Here is a 17,375-nt window from a genome sequence, read left to right on the forward strand (position 1 = left end):
CTACAATACTGCTGTACTGACTGTGCGGAAAACTGAGCTAATTTAAAATTTGCTAAACTAATTACTGTGAAGTCTTAACTTGACGTTCTAAGAGTACCTAAGTGTTGTACACATGCTAAGAGAGACAATCTATACCTCTTGGATGTCCTGCTAGCTGTAATAAGACATTTCAACCGATCCGTGAGTCGATTGCGCCATCGGAACGATTCACAGATCGTTCCAGCTAATACTGGCACGGAGGCACCCTCTGGATCGGTCGGAAGACCGATCAGTGAACCTCCGTGCTTCTGCTGCGTTCTGTACGCAACTGGATCGGTCTACCGACTGATCCAGATGGTCCCTGATCGGTCAAGGAGACCGATCGGTGGCTATCTTTCGCGACCCAGCAATTCTGTACACCGCTGGACGTAGCTGGATCGGTCTACGATCAGTGCACTTCCTATGTTTCTGTTCGCATCTGGATCGGTCGGCTGACCGATCCATAACCCTTGTCAACTCTCTGTTCGTGCCTGGGTCGGTCGGCTGACCGATCCAGTGGCACCGACCCATTTCTGATCGGTCGGCTGACCGATCAGGGTTTCTGATTTCGAACCTGACATTCTGAATTCAGAAACTGGGTCATGCCAACTCCACATATAAACTATCTAATGCCTAATAAAAATTCTAACCACTTGCAGTTAACATTCCAACATGGTTACTGACATTTTAAAACATTCTTTCATAGTTCAATGCGTTCCAAATCTAAATTGCATGAAAATGAAAATATCAAAACTAATAAGCTGAAAGTGCTGAACGTAAATGCTAACGAGTTCTAATGCATAAATAAAGCTTGTTAGATCCCTGAGATCTTTCATTCCAGTTCCACACACACATCCTCATCTGCATTGACCTCCAGCCTCCGTTGCTAGTCCATTTTCCTTTTTCCTGTATCTGCAGTATAAGGAGAATAGTATCTGTAAGCTTAAAGCTTAGTAAGAAACCATCTACCTCACTAAAACATGCAACGATGCGATTATGTTTTTAAATCATGCTGTTTGAAACATACTGAATATGCAAGCATGGCATGGCATGGTATCATACAAAGCATAAACTGGGACTGAAACATAGCATAGCATATAACTGAACATGAAACTGAACTAATCATGCATATCTCTAAATCTGTACGTGAACTCAACTCATGTAAACTGAACCTGAACTGAACTGAAAGCTAAATTAGTGTTCTCATCACTGGTTTCAAATTTGAAAGCTATACATATAATAGATGAAAATACTAAACATGCTGCTGGGGCCCTGGCATCTGTACTTACTGTGCGTGCAAGTTCCGAATCCAGCAGGGTTACTAGGTTATCTGAACCTAGGGACGACTGTGGGAGTCCAACCCATGGATATCTGATCCAAATACAGTGCCAACTGAATAAAAGTAAAATACTGAATACTGTTTTATTTTACTTTGCTGTTCTAGGTTATCTGAACCTAGAGATAGGTTATCTGAACCTAGAGGCTACTGTGGGAGCCCACCCAATGGATATCTGATCCATATAGCTGTAATAACTGATAATAAACTGAGTAAAATATTTCTAATACATTTTACATGCTGTTAGGACGCCTACTGGTGCATCCTTCTGAACTAGGCATTCTACCGAATGCTTGGTGTGCACTTAGAGCACACCCTATAACTGAAAACTGTAAAACTACTAAACTAACGCCAAAACTAACAAGCGAGAGCAATTATACTGCAGGTGAGGGGTTTCTTACCTCATGTGCAAAGATTCTTACAAATCTAAGCGTTAGGTTCCTGGAGACGAAGACCTTCTCGACGAGCTGCTTGCGTCTACGCGTTCCTCTCGCGGAGGGGAACGTCCTTGTATCGAAGATCTTGCCGGAAGGTGCTCTCGTGACCGTTAGGGAAGGAACCCTAGGTTCCTTTTTGCTTGTGCTTGGGGAGCCGAGAGAAGAGAGGAACCGAGAGGAAGAGAGGCGTGAGGGCTTCGGTGGAGAGGGATTTTGCCGAACCAAATTTCTCAAATAAACCAAACCCTCTTTAAGTTTTTAATTTATATTAAGTGGTTTAATGAACCCAACTCTAATATAAATATATTTGGTTCTCCTTTCTTTCAGCACGGCCCTGCTGGGTACACCGGTTACTAAACTTATCCGTAAACCATAGGTCTTGGGTTCGATTCCCGCCTAAGCTATTTTACGGTTCCAATTATTTTTGCTACTTCCGCTACTCGGAAAAATTCCGAAAAAATATCTAAAAATTCCATAAAAATCATACCTTATAAAAGTTCGTCCCCGAACTTAAAACAATTCTGGGTACTTCTGTCTCATGCTGGCCTCTGTCTCCCAAGTCGCCTCTGCTGCTGTGTGATTTTGCCAGCTGACTTTGACTAATGGTACTTCCTTGTTCCGTAATTTCTTTACTGCTCGGTCTATTATCTGAATAGGCCGACTGTCATAGCTGAGATCATCACGGACCTGTACCAACTGGGTCTCAATCACCTGGGTGGCGTCTGGAATATGCTTCTTCAGCATGGAGACATGAAATACGTTGTGGACAGCTGACATCTCCTGAGGTAGCTCTAGCTCATATGCTACCTTGCCCACTCTCTTCGTGATAAGGTATGGTCCCACATATCTGGGAGCTAGCTTGCCCTTCTTCCCAAAACGCATGACTCCCCTCATGGGAGCTACTCTGAGGAAAACTGTATCCCCAACTGAAAACTCTAGGGGTCTGCGTCGTGTATCAGCATAGCTCTTCTGACGGCTCTGTGCTGTCTCTATCCTCTGGCGAATCTGCTGTATGGCTGCTGTGGTATCTGCTACTAGATCTGTCTGAAGCTCTAGTTCCTTCTGTTCACCACTCTCATACCAGCAGATTGGTGATCTGCACCTCCGCCCATAGAGTGCCTCATAAGGTGCCATGCCGATAGTGGCCTGATAACTGTTGTATGCAAATTCTGCTAGACTCAGATATTTGCACCAACTTCCCTTGAAATCTAGGGCACACTCCGAGCATATCTTCGAGTACCTGATTTACTCGCGACCATCCGTCGAGGATGGAAGGTCAGAATTTTAACGGGTGCCCATAGGATCGTACACACTTCCGTAAGTGTGATGTAAATCTTTTGTCTCTGATATAATGGTTCGTGGGACTCCATGCAGCCTGACAATCTCCTTGAGATACAAGAGCTAATCGCCCATGGAATAGGATATTCGATAGCTAAGAAGTGGGTGATTTAGTCAACTCGACTATTACCCGATAGCATCAAAACCATTCGTGGTTCGGGTAATCACACTATGAAGTCCATAGAGATATCCTCCCACTTCCATTCGGAACTGATCGCAGAACTCCTCCTGGTCGCCGATGTTCGCCTTAACCCTCCGAGGTTAGACAGATGACGATTCGGCGATATCTCGCTCATCCTGTGCCACCAAAATCGTTTCTTCAGATCCCGATACATTTTGGTGGAACCAGGATACATCGCATAAGGAGTCCTGTGGGCCTCATCTAGAATCTGCTCGTAGTTCCTCCCGATCCGAACACAAAGTCTCCACCACAAGACACTACCCCACCGCGACACTCAACTCTCCACTTTCTCGATTCGCTAACCCTTGCTTGATTTTCTGGATTTCTTGCTCTTGAGCTGTCTGGATATCATCAAGCAAGGTAGATGCTAAGGACATAGTGGAAAGCTGCCGGCTATAAGCCCGGGACTAAAAGGCGTAATCTCCTTTCTTAGGGGGGGGGACATAGTCGCTAAAGATAGTAAGGTGGCACTGGACTTCCTGCTGAGTGCGTCTGCTACCTTATTAGCTTTCCCTGGATGGTAGAGGATATCTATGTCATAATCCTTGACCAGCTCTAACCATCTGCGCTGCCGCATATTCAGATCCTTCTGAGTAAAGAAATACTTGACTTTGATGATCTGTATATACTCTGCACCGAGCTCCGTACAAATAATGTCTCCAAATCTTGAGAGCGAACACCACTGCTGCAAGCTCAAGGTCGTGAGTAGGATAGTTCCTCTCATAATCCTTGAGTTGTCTGGAGGCATAGGCGATCACCTTGCCTCGCTGCATCAGTACCGCTCCTAATCCCAATTTAGAGGCGCACTATAGATGTCGAAGCTATCATGTTTTCTCGTATGGCTAAAATAGAGCACCGTCAATCTCCGCTTTAGTTCATCAAGTCGCTCGTAGTCCTCCGTCCACCGAAATTTCTTGTTCTTCCCGGTGAGAGCTGCTGGGAGGCTATCTGGAGAAATCCTCACGAATTTCCGTAGTAGCCTCGCTAATCCTTAAAACTTTTGATTTCACCGGCCCTAGGTCTCTTCCAGCTATTATCGCTTCTATTTTGTGGATCTACCATAACACCATCCTTCGAGATGATGTGACCGAGAAAGGCTACCTGGTCTAGCCAAAATTCACATTTCGTGAATTTGGCGTACAGTTGGTTCTGCTGAAGGATCTGCAAAACTGTCTTCAGATGCTCTGCATGGTCCTCCTGAGTGCCTGAATAGATAAGAATGTCATCGATGAACACGATGACAAACTTGTCTAAGTATTCTCTGAATACTCTGTTCATGAGGTCCATGAAAGTAGCTGGAGCATTTGTCACGCCGAAAGGCATGACTACGAACTCATAATGTCCGTATCTGGTCCTGAAAGCTGTTTTAGGTATATCACCTTCCTTGACTCTAACCTGGTGATATCCTGATCTGAGGTCAATTTTAGAGAACACTGTGGCTCCCTTTAGCTGGTCAAACAGGTCATCTATCCTGGGGAGAGGGTACCTGTTTTTAATTGTGACCTGGTTCAAGGCACGGTAGTCTATGCATAAGCGCATGCTTCCATCCTTCTTCTTCACGAACAACACAGGTGCTCCCCATGGTGAGTGACTAGGGCGTATGAAACCCTTTTCAAGAAGCTCCTGTAATTGCTCCTGAAGTTCCTTTAGTTCTGTTGGAGCCATGCGGTACGGTGCCTTGGAAATTGGATTTGTGCCGGGAATGAGCTCTATCTCAAATTCAATCTCCCTGTCTGGTGCTAAGCCTGGTAACTCTTCAGGGAAGACTGCTGGGTAGTCACAAACGACTCGAACCTCTGATAGCTGTTGGTTCTTGTCCTGGCTGGTGTTGACTACATTTGCTAAAAATCCCATGCATCCTGAATCCATTAGCTGCTGTGCTTTCAGTGCTGAAAGAAACTTCCTGGCTTTTCTCTTTGGTTTTCCTATGTACTCAAACTGTACTCCTTCTTCAGGTTGGAATATGACCTTTTGTTTATGGCACTCTATAGAAGCGCCGTATCTGATCAGAAAATCCATCCCAAAGATGACATCGTAGTCAGTCATTTCTAGCACTATCAGATCACCAAAAAGTTCTTTGTCTGCTATAATGACTGGCACTGCTCTGAGCCAGTGTGTAGATGCCATAATGTCTCCTGAGGGTAGTGTTGTCAGAAACTGACTATTGAGTACCTCTGGAGGTGTTGCTATTGGCAAACGCCCGGATACATAAGAGTGGGTTGCCCCAAGATCGAATAAGACACGGTTGCATTATGTCAGAAATCTTGATCCGACTGTGACAACTGCCGAGGCATTTGCTACGTCCTCTCGGTTGAGAAAATCCGCATTCGTGGTAGTGGGGCTTTAATGCCTCGACGATCGTGGACCATCTAAGGCAGATACATCCGTGTAGTGCTACCGGCTGAGCTCCATACTATATCGAGGCGAGGAAGATCGTTTTGCTCTGCACCGCTAGCCATGTGCCCTTCCCGTCCACATTCAAAACAACCTGCAGCGCAAACTCTGGATGATGTTTCCCACAAGTAGCACACTTGGGATGTCCGGAATGTTTTCCACTGGTCCTCCTTTGGGTCACCGCTGCCTTACGCTTCTTCCATTGGAGCTATGTCCCTGTTATTTCTATTGAGTACCTGAGCTCGCTTGCCCCTTGGGCTCTGTGAAAACCTGCGTCACTGGGTGATGTTGTGCTGATAGTGCTCGGTGATCGAGCACTACTCACTAGCTCCTCTGTGGTTTGTGGCCTATGAACGCCACCAGCCACATTCATTGCGATCTCTGGTCCGAGCATCTTCAGCATCAACCGTACTCGTTCCTTCTCTGAGCTGACTAGTTCTGGACACAGACGGGCCAACCTGTTGAATTTCTTCACGGCCTCCTGAACTGATAGGTTGCCCTGACGAAATTCTGTAAACTCGTCATAGTGTCGGTTCGTGACTTGCATGTGAAAGAATTCCTCGAAGAATTCTTTCTCAGTTGGCCCATGTCATCTGATTTACTGGCCACCATATACGTGCGTCTCCTGTTAAACAGAAGGAGGCACACTTCACCTTTTCGTGCTCTGGCCAGTCTAGAAGCTCCATCGTGCTTTCCAGTGTTTTAAACCATGCCTGAGCATCCCAAGGTTCGCTGGTGCCTGAGAAGTTCTCGGGCTTAATTCTCTGCCACTGGATAAGGTAAGCTTCTCTCTTAGCCCTTGCTACTGGGGCTACTGGGACTGGTACTGCAGGCTGAGCTGGTACTACCTCTGTGATTACTGGAGTCGTGAGGTTTGGTACTGGAGTGACTGGGGGAGTAGTCTGCTGGTTAGCCTTTAAGGAGGCTATCTCCTGCTGCTGTTCAGCTAGCTCTGGGGGAGGCACTGAACTGCCTGCCTCATGCTGGGGCTCAGCCGCTGATGCTTTCTTAGCTGGACGTCCTCGTACCATTTTCTAAATAGCAGAGAACACATAAATATAACTAGGCTATCATGTCATAGTTAACTACTGGTAACATGTCAAATACTATTACTGTAAACATGAATTAATTAACTACCAACATGAGAGAAAACATGAAAGCACATATAACTGATATGAAAGATGAAAACAAAACTGAGTGAGAGATGTTCTTACTTGGAAGCTGTAGGCACAATGCTGATGTGTGTGTAGGAAGTATGGAACACTGCTCTGATACCACTCTGTAACGACCCGCCTTCTACTGACTAGGCTGTAAGGCGAATCGCTACAATACTGTTGTACTGACTGTGCGGAAAACTGAGCTAATTTAAAATTTGCTAAACTAATTACTATGAAGTCTTAACTTGACGTTCTAAGAGTACCTAAGTGTTGTACACATGCTAAGAGAGACAATCTATACCTCTTGGATGTCCTGCTAGCTGTAATAAGACATTTCAACCGATCCGTGAGTCGATTGAGCCATCGGAACGATTCACAGATCGTTCCAGCTAATACTGGCACGGACCGGTCGGAAGACCGATCAGTGAGCCTCCGTGCTTCTGCTGCGTTCTGTACGCAACTGGATCGGTCTACCGACCGATCCAGATGGTCCCTGATCGGTCAAGGAGACCGATCGGTGGCCATCTTTCGCGACCCAGCAATTCTGTACACCACTGGACGTAGCTGGATCGGTCTACCGACCGATCCAGGAGTACCTTGATCGGTCGGTAGACCGATCAGTGCACTTCCTATGTTTCTGTTCGCATCTGGATCGGTCGGCTGACCGATCCATAACCCTTGTCAACTCTCTGTTCGTGCCTGGGTCGGTCGGCTGACCGATCCAGTGGCACCAACCCATTTCTGATCGGTCGGCTGACCGATCAGGGTTTCTGATTTCGAACCTGACATTCTGAATTCAGAAACTGGGTCATGCCAACTCCACATATAAACTATCTAATGCCTAATAAAAATTCTAACCACTTGCAGTTAACATTCCAACATGGTTACTGACATTTTAAAACATTCTTTCATAGTTCAATGCGTTCCAAATCTAAATTGCATGAAAATGAAAATATCAAAACTAATAAGCTGAAAGTGCTGAACGTAAATGCTAACGAGTTCTAATGCATAAATAAAGCTTGTTAGATCCCTGAGATCTTTCATTCCAGTTCCACACACACATCCTCATCTGCATTGACCTCCAGCCTCCACTGCTAGTCCATTTTCCTTTTTCCTGTATCTGCAGTATAAGGAAAATAGTATCTGTAAGCTTAAAGCTTAGTAAGAAACCATCTACCTCACTAAAACATGCAACGATGCGATTATGTTTTTAAATCATGCTGTTTGAAACATACTGAATATGCAAGCATGGCATGACATGGTATCATACAAAGCATAAACTGGAACTGAAACATAGCATAGCATATAACTGAACATGAAACTGAACTAATCATGCATATCTCTAAATCTGTACGTGAACTCAACTCATGTAAACCAAACCTGAACTGAACTGAAAGCTAAATTTAGTGTTCTCATCACTGGTTTCCAAATTTGAAAACTATACATATAATAGATGAAAATACAAAACATGCTGCTGGGGCCCTGGCATCTGTACTTACTGTGCGCGCATCCCTACGAGACCCGGGATTGAAAGTTCCGAATCCAGCAGGGTTACTAGGTTATCTGAACCTAGGGACGACTGTGGGAGTCCAGCCCATGGATTTCTGATCCAAATACAGTGCCAACTGAATAAAAGTAAAATACTGAATACTGTTTTATTTTACTTTGCTGTTCTAGGTTATCTGAACCTAGAGCTAGGTTATCTGAACCTAGAGGCTACTGTGGGAGCCCACCCAATGGATATCTGATCCATATAGCTGTAATAACTGATAATAAACTGAGTAAAATGTTTCTAATACGTTTTACATGCTGTTAGGACGCCTACTGGTGCATCCTTCTGAACTAGGCATTCTACCGAATGCTTGGTGTGCACTTAGAGCACACCCTATAACTGAAAACTGTAAAACTACTAAACTAACGCCAAAACTAACAAGCGAGAGCAATTATACTGCAGGTGAGGGGTTTCTTACCTCGTGTGCAAAGATTCTTACAAATCTAAGCGTTAGGTTTCCGGAGACGAAGACCTTCTCGACGAGCTGCTTGCGTCTACGCGTTCCTCTCGCGGAGGGGAACGTCCTTGTATCGAAGATCTTGCCGGAAGGTGCTCTCGTGACCCTTAGGGAAGGAACCCTAGGTTCCTTTTTGCTTGTGCTTGGGGCGCCGAGAGAAGAGAGGAACCGAGAGGAAGAGAGGCGTGAGGGCTTCGGTGGAGAGGGATTTTGCCGAACCAAACTTCTCAAATAAACCAAACCCTCTTTATGTTTTTAATTTATATTAAGTGGTTTAATGAACCCAACTCTAATATAAATATATTTGGTTCTCCTTTCTTTCAGCACGGCCCTGCTGGGTACACCGGTTACTAAACTTATCCGTAAACCATAGGTCTCGGGTTCGATTCCCGCCTAAGCTATTTTACGGTTCCAATTATTTTTGCTACTTCCGCTACTCGGAAAAATTCCGGAAAAATATCTAAAAATTCCAGAAAAATCATAGAAAAATTCTAAAATAAATTCAGGAATTTTTTGGGCTTTACAAAAGTTCTCCTTTCAAGTTCTTTGTCTTTCAGTAATTGTTGCAATTCCTGTAATTCTTGCCTCAGTGCCTCTAGTTGTTGATCTTGTGAGACTAATTTCTCTTGCAATTGAGTCATGTCAGTGTGGGAAGGGGGGAGTAGCTTTCAATGTTTCTATTTGAGCTTTTAGCTTACTGTTATCCCTGTCCCGAGCCATAAGTAGCTTGTCTATGTGAAGGCTTGAGGCAAGGAACTAAATAAAATAACGAGGTAGTTAGAAAGAGTGGTAAGGAATCAATAACATATAACTAAGAGTGCTTACAGCAATCGCTTGACGACTGTGGTTGTCCACCTGACTTGAGAGACTGGTGCCCCTTAATTGTTCTTGACTATACAGCCAAGATTCAGCCAACATGCCTTGTAATTGTAGGGAACCATGACTAGGGGGATCAGAAATCTGTCCCATTTGGGAAGGTAGACCCATAGGTTGTCTGAATAAAGGTGGGGGAACTGAAGAAGAAGGAGGTAGGGAGGAAGAAGACGTGATAGAAGGAAAAGAAGTAGTAGAAACAAGAGCAGCAGAGGAAGAACTAGAGGGGATGGAAGGTGGTAATGCAAGAGGTGTTGATTCAATTGTCGAAGCACGAATCGCTGAGGGCCCTGCACTTGGAGAAGATCTCCGGCAAGGTGTTCGTTTAGCTCGTGGTCCAGAGACCAAAGGAGGCAAAGCCAGTGCAAGAGGTTGAGAAGATACAGAGGGGATAACAGTCATCTCAGAAGCAGAAGAAGTTGAAACAATAACAGAAGAGGAGGGAATGAGTAGAGCTGGTCTCATCATCCTAAGAGTAGGATTGGAGATAATATGGGTAGGAGACATTGGTGCCTTACCTCTCTCAAAAGAAATAGACGCTGGAATGAGGGGAGCTTGCACAAAAGTACCAAAGAGGTCGCTAAAAGGAACATCCTTAGTAAGCTTTGGTATTTTGACTAGGGCAATGAAGGGTTGTTCTTCTTCCTCTTCCATAGCTGCAACAACTTCTGCTTTTTGCTCTTCTTTAGGTAACATACCCAGGGTAGAGGAATTAAGATTAGCTCGGCAAGCCTGCAGCCATTTTTCTCCAAGATTATTCAGGAAAGACTTAGTCATAGCAATGTTCTTATACATGAAAGCTGGAAGAAGAGCATCAGCTGAAACACAAGAATTGGGCATCATTATAGAGGAGATATACCAATTGGTAAATGTTGTTCAAAATGTTCATACATACCAAAAGAGCCATCTAGGGGAGTGTCAATGTTACTTATTCCAAATGGGAACATCAAGCCCTCCATAATCAAAGGCGGTAAGCTGAATTTTGCCCCCTTTAGTTTGGAAAAAGTGAAAGAGACAGAGGGATCATTGAGGAGATTGTTGTACTAGGAATTGGAGGAAGATCATATATCCATTGGACAAGAAAAATTTGTGACGCCATTCCCCTTGAGGGGGAATTCGGTTGAACAAAATAGCCTTAGGGTGATATTGAAATTTGAAGACACCAATATCTACTTGGCACGGAACAAATAAGTGATGAAAAAGACGAGGGGATAAAGGAAAATTTAGCAGTTTAGACACTCTAACGAAACCCATAAGGATGGAAAAAGACCGAGGGATAAATTGATTAAGGGGAATATTAAAGTAAATACTAACATCAGGAAAAAAAGGATGAAGAGGGAATCGAAAACCTTGTAGAACTTGGTCCCGAAAGATAGATATACACCCTAGAGGAGAAAGATGTGGACTATCCCGGGGGGTAGGGCGAACTATGTAGGAAGGAAAACCATAGCTCATTCGTAAATCCACTTCCTCTGTCTCAGTGAGGTCAGAAACACACGAAAGAAATCACGCAGGAGGAGAGGTAGCCATGGCGGAACAGTAAAGGGAAGGTGAACAGAGGAAAACAAGAAAAAAGTCGGGAAGCGAAAGAGAACGCCTTAAACCCTTGCTTTTCCTTTCGATCCTATGCTAGAACCCTCAAATAAAGATAGCAGAAGAAATAGAATAAGGAAGAATACCCAGAATCATAACCGTCATAAAGAGGTAATATCATCAAAGGATAAAATAGAATTCAAAAAGAAGGATGAATCCCAAGAAAAAGATGTTAAGTTTGGTAATCTTCCTCGAGAAACGCGACCAAGTTTCTCTTGATATAGACTTGATTCTTAAAAGAATCAAACAAATAGGGAAAATCGATCGGGTACAAGATTGATAAAATAATTTTAGATTATCTATTTGAGTAAAATAATAAAACCCCGAAAGGAATAATAAACTGGACGAGATTTAGTTAAGTATCAGGCATCAATCGATATGTTCCCGCACAAAAATATACCGACTAGGTATAGTAAATTTGTTGGGTTTTTCAGGCCGCGAAAAATACTTTTTCGCGTCACGGAAACCCCGAAACTCCCGCCACTAGATCCGTGCAAAGAAAAATAAAAACAAAATACGAGTATGAGTTTCTAAAGTCTAGATCTACACTAGATAAGAGCGTTACCCTCGATGCGATGCCCTTCGCTATCCCGCTAGTCCAACGGTTTGCCGGATCTCAAGATTGTCAAAGTAGACAACCCTCTAGAAGTATCCACACGAACGAAATTAGGTGGAGGGAACCAAACAAAGGTGTGCTAGTACCTAGGGTGTTCGGCCATGAGAGGAGAGGAAGATCAAGAAGAGAGAGCTCTAGGAGGAAGAAGATGAGAGTTACTTCACAAATGAAAACTCATGCAATCTAATAAAGTGTCCGACCACACTTATGTGGTTTGTAACCTCCATGGGATACCAAGAGTCTCAACTCTTGGTAACTCCCATGAGGTGGCATCCCACTTAAGCAACCATGATGATGTGGAGCATCATCATTGTCCCACTCAATGCCAACACACCAATGAGGTGGCATAAAGTCAAGTCAAACTTGACTCTTCATCTTCCTCTCAAGTCAAGTCAAACTTGACTTAATCTCTCTCATCGTTGATCTAATCCAACCATTTAATTCAAGCCAATTTAATATAATGAATATAATTTATTTAATTAAATTGATTTAATGAGTCATAATCTAAATTAGACTCATTGAACACATGAATCAACTTGAGTCCAGCTCAATTAGCCCAATTAGGATTACTCTTAATCCAATTTGATTTATCAAATGAATCTAATCCTCTTGGTTTATCATATGAACCTAATCTCCATCTAATTGTCCTTAGTGTGTGACCCTATAGGTTCTTGTAGCGTTGGCAATGCCCCTAACCCATTTAGGAGCATAAGTAATGAGCGGTATCTAGCAACACATCATTACTATCCAAGTTACATGAATGTTGAGATCCAACATCACCTTGTGACTACTAGTTGTGACTCTTCACAATATATGACAAGTGTCCTTCTATTCTAGACATATAGATTGATCAATGTGAGGCATAGACCGTGTCATCCTATGACCAATCTAAATCTTGATATCCAAGTAGACTCACTAAATCAAATGAGCTCAATATCTCATATTGAACTCAATTGGGCATGGTCATACACTTCGTGGTCTCACTCTATCAAGAATATCGATGTCGTTCCCGTCATATAGGAGGGATAGATTCCATCTACATCACTCACATCCCTCTGCATAATTCGTTACATACCCAGTAATCGCCTTTATAGTCCACCCAGTTATGGGTGACGTTTGACGAAACCAAAGTACATAACTCCTTATGTAGGGAACCATGGTGACTTCAGGTCTAAGGACTATTAGTCATACTAATAGCCACATGAGAAAGTATATGACACTCATATAATGATTCATGATACTTTCTCATGGCGGGTCATTCATTATACATTCTCCAATGCATACCCATGTGTCAACTTGATATCTCTATATCCATGACTTGTGAGATCAAGTCATCGAGTTGACCTACATGTTAGTCTTATTGCATTAACATTGTCCCTGAATGTTAATACTCGACTAGGAATGATTAAGAGTAGTGTTCCCTATATCATCTCACTATCGGTTCAACTAACCGATTGATATAGGTGAGAACCTTCTACTCAAGGACGCTATTATACTTAGTTTATTTGACACCAATACAAGTAAGTATAATAACCAAAACAAATGCCTTTATTTATATAAGAATATGATACAACAAGTCCATAATACAGTCATCAAATGATTGACTCTAGAGCTCTAACTAACAATCTCCCACTAGCACTAGTGTCAATCAGTGTAGGCTCTAAGCCCCAATGACCTAGTGTGACCATCATACTTCCTCTGTGCCAAAACCTTGGTCAAGGGATCTGTGATGTTAGCCTCTGTAGGTACTCTGCATATCTTCACATCTCCTCTCTCGATAATCTTTCGAATGAGATGGAAGCGCTATAGTATGTGTTTGGTCCGCTGGTGTGAGCGAGGTTCCTTCGTCTGTGCTATAGCTCCATTGTTGTCACAATAGAGCTCAATAGGGTTAGCGATACTGGGAACTACCCCAAGTTTAATGAACTTGCGGATCCAAACTGCCTCCTTTGCTGCCTCTGATACAGCAATGTACTCGGCCTCTGTCGTAGAATCAGCTACTGTGTCCTGCTTCGAACTCTTCCATCTCACAGCACCACCATTAATGCAAAACACGAACCCTGACTATGACTGATAATCATCCTGGTCGGTCTGAAAGCTGGCATCACTGTAACCCTTTACAGCTAGCTCATCATTGCCTCCATATATCAAGAAATATTCTTTAGTCCTTCTTAAGTACTTAAGAATATTCTTGACCGCTATCCAGTGACTTTCACCTGGATCTGACTATTATCTGCTCGTCATGCTCAAGGCATACGAGACATCAGAACGAGTACATAGCATGGCGTACATGATAGATCCTATGGCTGAGGCATAAGGGATTTGATCCATGCGGTCTCTCTCCTCTCTAGAAGAGGGATCTTGAGTCTTCGAAAGACTCACGCCATGTGACATCGGCAGAAATCCCTTCTTGGAGTTCTGCATGGCAAACCGAAGGAGTACCTTGTCAATATATGTACTCTGACTTAGGCCAAGCAATCTCTTAGATCTATCTCTATAGATCTGTATCCCTAGAATGCGGGATGCCTTACCTAAGTCCTTCATTGAGAAGCAACTCCCTAGCCAGGTCTTGACAGACTGAAGTAAAGGGATGTCCTTCCCAATGAGTAGTATGTCATCCACATACAATATGAGGAAGATAACTATATCCCCTACAACCTTCTTGTAGACACAAGGCTCATCTTCGTTCTTGATGAAATCAAACTGTTTGATTGTATCATCGAATCAAAGATTCCAGCTTCGAGAAGCTTGCTTTAGTCCATAAATGAACCTATGCAGCTTGCATACTCTGCTAGTATGCTGTAGATCTACAAAACCCTCAGGTTGTGTCATGTATACATCCTCGAGCAGGTTTCCATTCAGAAACGTGGTTTTGACATCTATCTGCCATATCTCATAGTCCTGGTAAGCTGCAATAGCAAGTATGATCCGAATGGACTTAAACATCGCTACTGGAGAAAAGGTTTCATCATAGTCAATACCATGAATCTGCTTGAAACCTTTAGCTACAAGCGACCCTTATAGATAAGTCCATCCATGTCAGTCTTTCTCTTAAAGACCCACTTACACCCAATGGGTTTTACCCCTTCAGGTGGATCAACCAAAGTCCATACTTGGTTGGTGTACATGGATTCCATCTCGGATCTCATGACCTTTAGCCATTTCTCGGAATCTGGTCTCATCACAGCTTCTTGATAGGTGGTATGCTCATCCTCTATGAACACAATGTCATCATGGTCAGACAAGAGAAATGAGTATCTCTCAGGCTGACGACGTACCCTATCAAACCTGCAAAGAGGTATGTCTACTTGAACTGGTTGTTGTTCCTCAACTCCTTGTGGAACAACATCATCCATAACACTTTGTGGTTCCAGTTCAACTTCCATCTAGGCTTCAATGCTATTGTTCGCATCTTGAACTTCTTCAAGATCGAACGTGCTCCCACTAGTCTTTCTGGAAACAAAGTCCCTTTCTAGAAAGACCCTAGTCTTTGCCACAACTACCTTGTGCTGACTAGGAATGTAGAAGTAATATCCCTTAGTTTCCTTGGGATATCCAATAAAATAGCACTTGTCGGATTTGGGTCCCAATTTATCTGAGACTTGACGTCGAACGTAAGCCTCGCAACCCCAAATCCTCATGAAAGACACTTGGGAATCTCTCCCAGTCCATATCCTATATGGTGTCTTTATCACGACCTTGGATAGAACTCGGTTGAGTATAAAAGCTGCCGTGTCTAAAGCATAGTCCCAAAGGTATCTAGGAAGATCTGTGTGACTCATCATAGATCGTACCATATCTAATAGGGTACGATTCCTCCTTTCGGATACACCATTCCACTGTGGTGTTCCAGGAGGAGTGAGTTAGGATAGAATCCCACACTCAGCTTGATAGTCATGAAACTCATGGCTAAGGTATTCTCCACCTCGATCTAATTGAAGTATCTTAATACTCTTGCCAAGCTGGTTCTATACTTCATTCTTGAATTCTTTGAACTTTTCAAAGGATTCAGACTTATGTGTCATCAAGTACACATAACCATATCTACTGAAGTCATCAGTAAATGTGATGAAATACCTATAACCGCCTCTAGCAGCGACATTGAAAGGGCCACATACATCACTATGTATAAGTCCTAACAAATCAGTCGCTCTTTCACTGTGCCCACTAAAGGGAGTCTTGGTCATCTTGCCTAGTAGGCATGACTCGCATGTCTCATAAGATTCAAAATCAAATGAGTCTAGCAAACCATCCTTATGGAGCTAGGATAAGCGCTTGTCATTTATATGACCTAAGCGATAGTGCCAGAGATATGTTTAGTTCAGGTCATTTGACTTGAACCTCTTGGTACTTATGTTATAGATAGGGCTTTTAAGATCTAGAATGTAGAGTCCATTCATCAAAGGTGCACTACAATAGAACATATCTTTTAAATAAACAGAACAACATTTGTCCTTAATTATAAAAGAGAAACCTTTCTTGTCCAAACAAGAAACTGAAATTATGTTCTTAGTTAATGCAGGCACATAACAACAATCATCCAACTCTAATACAAGCGCAGAGGGCAGAGATAGAAAATAAGTCCCTACAGCAACAGCAGCAACCCGTGCTCCATTGCCTACGTGTAGGTTTTCCTCGCCCTTCGCCAATGCCCTACTATTTCTCAACGCCTGCACATTAGTACAAATGTGAGATGCACATCCGGTATCTAACACCCATGATGAAGAAATAGATAGATTAACTTCTATAATATATATACCTGAAGTGGAAGTCTCACTTCTCTTCTTCTTAAGATCTTCCAGGTACACCTTGCAGTTCCTCTTCCAGTGCCTGGTCTGACCGCAGTGGAAGCAGGTAGCATCCTTGGTGACCCCTCCTTTAGGCTTCAGTGCCTTGCCTTTGCCCTTGTCTTGGGACTTTCCCTTACCTTTGGGCTTGCCCTTGCCCTTGTGTTTCTGAACCATCAGAACAGAGTGGGGCTTTGCCTTCTTAAGGTTCAGCTCAACAGTTCTTAACATGCTAAGCAGCTCGGGCAGTGGCTTGTCAATTTCGTTCATATTATAGTTTAGAACGAATTGACTATAGCTATCCGACAAGGATTGCAAGATCAGGTTAGTGGCCAGCTCTTGGCCAAGCGAGAATCCCAACCTCTGTAGGTTTTCTATGTACCCAATCATTTTGAGTACATATGGGCCTACGGGAGCCCCATCTAACATCTTGCATTGAAACAGTGCCCTTGAGATCTCAAATCTCTCATGCCTCGCTTGTCCTTGATACAGTTGACAAAGATATTCAACCATATCATAAGCACCCATTAACTCGTGTTGCTTCTGAAGCTCAGAGTTCATGGTCGCGAGCATTAGACAGGACACATCTAATGCGTCATCTTGATGCTTCTTATAAGCATCTTTGTCTGCTCACGT

This window comes from Zingiber officinale, chromosome 10B (assembly GCF_018446385.1).
Source record: "Zingiber officinale cultivar Zhangliang chromosome 10B, Zo_v1.1, whole genome shotgun sequence".
In the NCBI taxonomy this organism is placed as follows: Eukaryota; Viridiplantae; Streptophyta; class Magnoliopsida; order Zingiberales; family Zingiberaceae; genus Zingiber; species Zingiber officinale.